Source organism: Oncorhynchus masou, chromosome 9 (assembly GCF_036934945.1).
Source record: "Oncorhynchus masou masou isolate Uvic2021 chromosome 9, UVic_Omas_1.1, whole genome shotgun sequence".
In the NCBI taxonomy this organism is placed as follows: Eukaryota; Metazoa; Chordata; class Actinopteri; order Salmoniformes; family Salmonidae; genus Oncorhynchus; species Oncorhynchus masou.
This window is the reverse complement of record NC_088220.1, coordinates 57,367,420-57,377,508: the sequence shown is the minus strand read 5'-3', so window position 1 is coordinate 57,377,508 and position 10,089 is coordinate 57,367,420.

Genomic DNA, 10,089 nt, shown 5'->3' with positions numbered 1-10,089 from the left:
AGATGCCTTTTACAGTGGAGATCAAGTTAATGAATTGGCTGGCTGGGCTGATGGGGCAGTGGATGACCAGGGATTTCTCAGATGGAACAGAAAATAAGATTCCCATTTTTGAGTCACAGGCTTATTTATACGAAACATGCTTTTTAGTTTGGCCTAGAATGCGTCTCAACCAATCACAACGTTTGTTTTGACCAACCCATTGTAGAAATATTTATAGGTCGAGATAGTTGCCAAAAAGGTTGAAGGTAAGTATCGTTAGGATCATAAGAAAATCCATATGTAAATTGTTAGGACGGTAAGAAAAGCCATGCATGAAACATGAAATATACACGTTAAATGAATGAACATTTACACATTAAATTCTTACTTTAGTCTCCCTTTACTCGGTTACAGGTATTTTTCATATGTACAAACTTTTGTCAGTAATGTGGCACCTGCAAAGGGCATGAACCAAAGTTATCTAGTCAATCAAGCAACTCTAGCCCAGACGTTAGTTGTTTTGCAGCTTCTGGTTTTATTTCCAAAATAAAAGTCTCGAGCTTGTTTCAGATGGCATTCAATAACAACGTTACACCAGTAGATGGCGTAGTATAGGCTTGGGCCTTCAGAAAAGGACTTGTGTGAGAATGATACCATAAAGACACAGAAGAGCCTGGTCTAGAATAAACACTTGAGCTGAAAAATAGAAAGTAAATATGATTTAGGCTAGGCATATTCCGCTATCTAAATATGCCATGCTGTTGTGTGTTATTTAATGGCCTTATAATTGCATAATTTATTTTTATAACCGCTTGGGGCTACTCTGCACATCATGTAACCTAATGAAATCACACTTTTTCCCAATATTTGAGAGCACGGACTGCAGGCCTTATATTACTCATTTTGACTGTTGTATTAGTGAATTCCACTCTTATAGCAATTTGCATTGCACAACCCCATCATGCAGAGGCTATATCAATATGTGAGACAACACAAAATATTGATTAAGTCTTGGCTATAACCTGTCCTGAGTGAAATAGCCAAGGGGTCCCAAATGGTCAAGACTATCTATAGGCTATTCTTACTGCCAGGTATGTTTCTCTATCAGCCACTGCATGTGCTTCTTCAACTATTTTGTTAGCCGAAATTGCAATGCCTACAAATTGAAGGCCTATTTTTTATTTGGATTGGCCTAAATTAAACATTGAATTATTAAAGTGATAGGCTAAAATACTTGAGCATTTAGATAATTTTGAATACACACATGATTTCAATAAACAAATGGATAATTCAATAAACAAATGTTCTATTCTCTTTAATTTATTCTATTCTCTATTGCAACTTAGACAAATGACTGAATGGATGACATATTGACTGAACTGAATGAAGGATGACTTGAATGTTAAAATATGTTGGAATTTAACATATGCTCTGTACTTTATTTGGCAAATAGGCCTATATTAGGGTATAATGACTATGGCTGCATGCCCACAGAAGGGCATCTCCTGAGGTTGAGGGTCCCACCTGTTTAGCAAAAAAAGCCTGTTTTACATATTATTTTGGCATTAATACATGTCACATATCAGTTTGCAAACAATGTAAAGAAAAATATATATAATTGAGTTAATAAAGCTGCATTTAAACATGGTCTCCTTTTTTATTTCTTGAGTAAGGCAGTTCCAAAACGCAGGTGTTTCAGCCGAGCTCAGTGCTTTTTGTAGTGATGGGGCAGCCAGCGGAAAATACGGAGCGGAGGTGTTGGTAATGTTCTCTAGTTGCACCATGATTGGCTCAATGTTGGGAACACTATGTCACCACAAAATCTACGGGGAGAGCTCGAAACTTCAAGCCCCTTGGGTGCTGTCATGGATTTACATTAGACGTGCCCATCCAAGAAGGCTCAAGGAAGGAAGGAATCCGGTCCAAGTCTGGATTTAAGGGTCTCCTTTCCAACCTTAAAAAGATAACCATTCAATATTGGCCATGATGTCAATCCACCATGACTTCTGTATCATTTCAAAACAACTGGAAACTCAGAACTAGGAAATCTCAGACTTCAGTGAGTACAAGACAACTGGGAACTCTGAAAGAAGCAACCGACTGGGAAAATACATTTTGAATGATCATCTAACTCGGAATCTTTCTAGAGCTCCGACCTGAAGATCACTAATGTCATGATTCAACCTTGTTTTTTGAAAGTTCCCAGCTGTCTTGAAAGTACCATAAATCCAGAGAATGCCAGACTTTGATGATAACATTTGCAGACGAAGGACTGCCGCACCACCTTCCTTTTCAAGTGAGCACAGCACAATTCAACGGCTCAGACACGAGAGGTATGTGGCAGGGTCTACAGTCAATCACGGACTACAAAAGAAAAACCAGCCCCGTTGCGGACCAGGATGTCTTGCTCCCAGACAGACTAAACAACTTTTTTGCTCGCTTTGAGGACAGTACAGTACCACTGACACGGCCCGCTACCAAAACCTGCGGGCTCTCCTTCACTGTAGCCAACGTGAGTAAAACATTTAAACATGTTAACCCTCGCAAGGCTGCAGGCCCAGACGGCATCCCCGGCCACGTCCTCGGAGCATGCGCAGACCAGCTGGCAGCTGACATATTCAATCAATTCTTATCCCAGTCTGCTGTCCCCACATGCTTCAAGAGGGCCACCATTGTTCCTGTTCCCAAGAAAGCTAAGGTAACTGAGCTAAATGACTACCGCCCTGTAGCACTCACTTCCGTCATTATGAAGTTCTTTGAGAGACTAGTCAAGGACCATACCACCTGCACTCTACCGGACACCCTAGACCCACTACGCAATCGCCATCACACTCCACACTGCCCTAACCCATCTGGACAAGAGGAATACCTATGTAAGAATGCTGTTCATCGATTACAGCTCAGCATTTAACACCATAGTACCCTCCAAACCCGTCATTAAGCTTGAGACCCTGGGTCTCGACCCCGCCCTGTGCAACTGGGTCCTGGACTTCCTTACGGGCCGCCCCCAGGTGGTGAGGGTAGGAAACAACATCTCCACCTCGCTGATCCTCAAATATCTGGGTCACCATAAGGGTGCGTTCTCAACCCTTTCCTGTACTCCCTGTTCACCCACACCTGCATGGCCATACACGCCTTCAACTCAATCATCAAGTTTGCAGACGACACTACAGTGGTAGGCTTGATTACCAACAACGACGAGAAGGCCTACAGGGAGGTGGTGAGAGCCCTCGGGGTGTGGTGTCAGGAAAATAACCTCACTCAATGTCAACAAAACAAAGGAGATGATCGTGGACTTCAGGAAACAGCAGACGGGGCAGTAGTGGAGAGGGTGGAGAGTTTTAAGTTCCTCGGCATACACATCACGGACAAACTGAAAAGGTCCACCCATACAGACAGTGTGGTGAAGAAGGCGCAAAAGCGCCTCTTCAACCTCAGGAGGCTGAAGAAATTTGGCTTGTCACCAAAAGCACTAACAAACTTTTACAGATGCACAATCGAGAGCATCCTGTTGGGCTGTATCACCGCCTGGTACAGCAACTGCTCCGCCCATAACCGGAAGGCTCTCCAGAGGGTAGTGAAGTCTGCACAATGCATCACCGGGGTCAAACTACCTGCCCTCCAGGACACCTACACCACCCGATGTCACAGGAAGGCCAAAAAGATCATCAAGGACAACAACCACCAGAGGCACTGCCTATTCACCCTCTATCATCCAGAAGGCGAGGTCAGTACAGGTGCATCAAAGCGGGGACCGAGAGACTGAAAAACAGCTTCTATCTCAAGGACATCAGACTGTTAAACAGCCATCACTAACATTGAGTGGCTGCTGCCAACATACTGACTCAACTCCAGCCACTTTAATAATGGAAAAATTGATGTAATGAATTTATCACTGGCCACTTTATATAATGTTTACATACCCTACATTACTCATCTCATATGTATATACTGTACTCTATACCATCTACTGCATCTTGCCATCTTAATTTACTGTATCACTAGCCACTTTAAACAAAGCCACTTCATATAATGTCTACATACCCTACATTACTCATCTCATATGTATATACTGTACTCTATAACATCTACTGCATCTTGCCTATGCTGTTCGGCCATCACTTCATTTATATATTTTTATGTACATATTCATTCCTTTTCACTTGTGTGTATAAGGTAGTAGTTGTGAAATTGTTAGGTTATATTACTTGTTAGATATTACTGCACGGGTCGGAACTAGAAGCACAAGCATTTCGCTACACTTGCATTAACATCTGCTAACCATGTGTATGTGACAAATACATTTGATTTGACAAGGTGATTCCAAAAATGTCTTGTATGCTGCTGCATAAATTATGTAATATGCCAGGGAGACATGTATACTGTAGCTAAAAAAGTAATACTAAGTATATGCTGTGTAATAAGCTGTTATTAGCGCATGTGCCTCACCCTAATAATTTGGTATCTTTTCCTCTCATTTTGACCACTGTTCTGACTTGGTGGTGCACATGTAGCCTATAACCTGTTTTAAAGAAATGTCATCATCGAATATTGTAAGAGCTTTCATTATTTATCCTACAGTTCTGACTTGGGGTACAGGGAGAACACTAAGAATGGCCCATGTTCTGAATTCTGTCGCTGTATATTTCAAAAGTGCTGAACAAATAGTTACTTTGACTACGTCCCTCCTAGCTCGCTCATTAATGTCTTAATCGAAATTACGGATTGCTTCTTATCCACTCGTCGTCCCCTTATGCCATAGTTTGCACATCTCAATTGTCAGTAGAAACCACATTTGTTTAAGCAACTTAGCCATATCGGCTATGTGGGCACCGTTTGTCACAGTTATAGTGCAATTCATATATTGTTTAGTATGGTGTAGTGGCTTTGCTGGCATGTATCTCAACATTTTGGGGGGAGTTTACCCCACCAAGATTTACATGCTAAAATTGCCACTGCTTTTCAAATATTCGCAGGCAAGGTGAACTTTGTACAATATGTTGCAAATGAGATTACAGAACATGAAAGAGAAGATGTATCAGATGTTGGTGATAACAATGTACATGTTACCATTGGTGTTCCTGTCAAAGGTGCACAAGGTATTACACCTATGATGGGGCGGGGGGCTCAGTTGGCAAGCATGGTGGAACATTGTGATAGAGCGAGTCCTGTTACATACCCAGCAGTCAGTAATAGAGGACCAAGTGTTAGCAGTAGACAACCAGAGAATGATAACAGTGAAGAGTCTCAGAACCCCACAGGGCGGTGAACATGAAAACCAAACCCAGTTGCGAGTCCATAGGAGTTAGTCAAACAACTGGGCAGTTAAATAGGATAGCTGTGGAGTCACTCTTCATTTCTTGGTGGTTCTGTGGTACCGATAAAGACCGCTAAATATACTGTTAATTGAAATGACCATTAAAAGGAATTAAATATTGCCGATTGTACATCAAATCAAATGTTATGTCACATGCGACAAATACAACTGTTACTTACAAGCTCTTAACTCTATTTCTTGAACTGCATCGTTGGTTAAGAAAATTGACTAAACAAACAAAAGTTTTTAAAGTTTTTTTTTTTAGTTTGAATAAAATAAGACTATATACAGTGGGGCAAAAAGTATTTAGTCAGCAACCAATTGTGCAAGTTCTCCCACTAAAAAAGATGAAAGAGGCCTGTAATTTTCATCATAGGTACACTTCAACTATGACAGACAAAATGAGAGAAAAAAATCCAGAAAATCACATTGATTTTTGCACATTCTTGGCATTCTCTCAACCAGCTTCATGAGGAATGCTTTTCCAACAGTCATGAAGCAGTTCCCACATATGCTGAGCACTTGTTGGCTGTTTTTCCTTCACTCTGCGGTCCAACTCATCTCAATTGGGTTGAGGTTGGGTGATTGTGGAGTCCAGGTCATCTGATGCAGCACTCCATCACTCTACTTTTTGGTCAAATAGCCCTTACATAGCCTGGAGGTGTGTTGGGTCATTGTCCTGTTGAAAAACAAATGATTGTCCCACTAAGCGCAAACCAGAAGGGATGGCATATCACTGCAGAACGTGTTATTTCACAGCTTTGAGGTCTTCACTATTATTCTACAATGTAGAAAATAGTAAAAATAAAGAAAAACCCCAGAATGAGTAGCTGTGTCCAAACTTTTGACTGGTACTGTACATAAAAAAATAAAACATGTTGACAGCCCAATATTATTTATCAACCAGGTTGTCCACGAAATAATACAATAGTAGACTTTATTTTATTAATGCCAAAACTGATTTCTATGCTTGTTTTCCCTTAATACTTTGGGATACTGGTGCACTTGTAGTCATAAAGGCCCTATTTTGTGTAGGCAACAGTAGGCCTACATGATATTCTTCATAAGGTATTTCATGGAGCCGACATTACGCAATTTTCTTCGTAATGCACTTAATACAAGGCTCTACTTTTTTTGTGCATTACACAATTTCTTACATAATGCAGTTTGTACAAGGCTACTTTGAATGTTATGAGGGTTGCCAGATTGAAGGTATTTGGATTGGTAATGGGATTGGTAATGGGGGATGGGGGATACATTTTATGATGGTTATGATGATTTTTATGATGGGAAATTATAATACACACACTCACTTTATTATACTCATGACTTATGTATGAATTATTTGTCGTCAAGTATTTATTATCTTTAACTGGTTAAATGTTTGTAGTTTCAGTAATGATTAAACAGTCGGAAATGTCTGCTGATTTAGCTTTTGGTATATATTTGGCACTTTTATATATATTCTGTATTTCCACTGAAGAAAGCAACAATTAAATCAACACTACTGTAAATAAATGGGCACTACCTGTATAAAACAGAAATTGCTCTCTGTAAATAAATGGTGAGAAACACTCAGTCTGAAGCCATTCAGCTATGGGTTTCACAGCCCTATAATAATGATACAAGTTATATCAGCTTTTAAAAGGTTTATTTACAACCTTTGGGGTATAACATGTTGGGAAAAGTGGTGTTGGAGAGTCTGACATATAACCCCTAACTTCAGTTCAGTCTTTGCCAATGAGAACCAAGAGGGGCCTAGTTTTGTCCTTCATGACTGGGAAAGGCCTTGATTCTAGGCCCTAGGAAATCCTACATCCATCTCATTAGATCAGAACAGGATGGATCAACAGTGATTCATGTTACTGGTTTGCATCCTAAAAAAAAGGATAGTTGTGTTTTGCTGCGTAACACACTTACATTATTTGTCTATTATTTGTCTTACATTATTTGATATACAAGCTTCCGTAACAGTAACAATAATAATATTGGGTTGTTAACATTTTTTGAATGTAAATAAATGTGGGACACAAAAAAGCCAATGTAGAACACCCTTGCCTAAAATGCATTGCTCCAATAACTTTCAAAAGATTGTTCTGAAGTTTGCCCCCCCAAAAAAGTTTTTTTCCCTATAAATGAAGTCACACAAATGTGTATTTTCCTACGAATTAGGTCGCACAAGAATGTGAGACAAGATCGAAATGACATTTGATTGTTTTATAAACTCTAAAACAGTAATATGGCAATGAAATGGATATTTACATGTGTTAACCTTAGGATCAACTAATTCATTATAAGGATGTGGGTACAAGTTACACCACACTTTCAAAACAAATGTGCCTTGTTTAGAGAAAAATATTGTGAAATACACAATGTTCCTACAAATTGCTAATATTGTATGTACAGTACCGTTCAAAAGTTTGGTGTCACTTAAAATGTCCTTGTTTTGAAAGAAAAACTTTTTCGTCCTTTAAAATTACATAAGATTGTTCAGAAATACAGTGTAGGTATTGTTAATGTTGTAAATTACTATTGTAGCTGGAAAGGGCAGATTTTTTATGGAATATCTACATAGGAGTACAGAGGCCCATTTTCAGCCACCATCACTCCTGTGTTCCAATGACACGTTGTGTTAGCTAATCCAAGTTTATCATTTTAAAAGGCTAATTGATCATCAGAAAACTATTTTGCAATTATGTTAGCACAGCTGAAAACTGTGCTGATTCAAAGAAGCAATAAAACTGCCCTTCTTTAGACGAGTTGAGTATCTGGATCATCAGCGTTTGTGGGTTCAATGACGGGCTCAAAATAGCCAGAAACAAATAACTTTCTTCTGAAACTCGTCAGTCTAGTCTTGTTCTCAGAAAGGATGGGTTATTCCATGCGAGAAATTGCCAAGAAACTGAAGATCTCGTACAACGCTGTGTACTATTCCCTTCACAGAACAGCGCAAACTGACTCTAACCAGAATAGAAAGAGTGGGAGGCCCCGGTGCACAACTGAGCAAGAGGACAAGTACATTAGTGTGTCTAGTTTGATAAATAGACACCTCCACAAGTCCTCAACTGGCAGCTTCATTAATTAGTACCCGCAAAACACCAGTCTTAACGTCAACAGTGAAGAGGCGACTCCGGGATGCTGACCTTCTTGGCAGAGTTCCTCCAGCTACAATAGTCATTTATAACATTAACAATGTCTACACTGTATTTCTGATCAATTTGATGTTATTTTAAAAGGACAAAAAAAGTTTCTTTCAAAAACAAGGACATTTCTAAGTGACCCCAAACTTTTGAACGGTAGTGTGTATACACATAATGAAAATATGTCTATCTATATACACAATAAACAAGGCACATTTATTTTGAAAGCATGGTGTAATTTGTAACCAATTTGAAATGAAACAGATTGAGATTATCATCAAGATGTTTCCTGTTAGGATAATGGCCATGGATACAAAAGGAAACTTTATTCCATATTTCGTTTTTTAGTGAGGGACATAATTAGCATAGCTGATCAACTCAAATCTGTAGTCTCAAGGCTGTTGATTTAGTATGGCATCAACACCATACTATGTAAATGGTAATTGGTTTGTAACTTTTAAATATTTATTACATGCTAAATAGAGGGTTTGCTATATTGTGAACATGTATTAATCAAAACTATCACTGTGCAGTACACATCATATAATTGACCATCAACCGTAGGATAAATAACAGGGCGATATGAGAAGAAAATGAAAGCTCTTACAATATTCAACAAAACATACACTTAGTGTTACTTTCTTAGCTACAGTATACGTATCTCCCTGGCATATCACATCATTTATGCAGCAGCATACTAGAGATTTTTGGACTCACCTTGTTGTGCCGTCTTCCTTCCAAGCCACTCATTGTTGAATTTGAGATTTCCAACTTGTTGTGTAACGTTATTAATGTCCAATGGCCGATGGGCACCGACACGTTTTATCTATAATTTCTCTTCATTATTTATATTCATATAAGGATTGAAAAGGATTTGCCAGTCGATTGTCGACTTGATTCATGATGATGACTGCTAGCTAAGATTTTGAAAGTATGATGTTGACATGATCAGTCCAATCAAAGCTACTATAATGTGATTTGATGTCATTTTATCTGTGGCCAATGACCTTGAGCCTTCTTGGATGGGCACTTCTAATGTATCTCTATGTCAATACCCAAAGGGCTCAAATTTTTTAAGCCTCCCCTTAGACTTCACGGTGACGTAGTTTCCCCATGAGTGACAGAACACTGAGCCAATCACAGCGCAACGCTCCATATTTTCTGCTGGCTTGCCCCACCACCACAGAAAGCACTGAACTGGGCTGAAACACCTGCATTTTCAAGGTGCCTTACTCAAGAAAACCAAAAATAGACCATGTTTGTGTGTGGTTTTATTAACTCATTGATATGACACGTATGAATGCCAAAATAAGTATTTTTCAGCAAAAAATGTGGGGCTCAAAACATGGGACCTGCCCTGAATGACAGGTCACCACTGGCTATGGTGACCTGTCACACAAAGACATTGTGGTCACAGAATGCAAGTCGACTGAGCTCTGCATCTTGCAGCTTTGCATATTTAGGATTTTGATTAACATCCTTGGGTACCCGAGAGCCTAAGCGTTGCCTATGAGTGATGCCACCGCACATAAAGTGGTAGAAGAAAGTACCCAATTGTCATACTTGAGTAAAAGTAAAGATGCCTTATGTTACGGATACAGGTATCCTGTGTGTGTATCCTGTGTGTGTGTGTGTGTGTGTATTTCTTTTCTC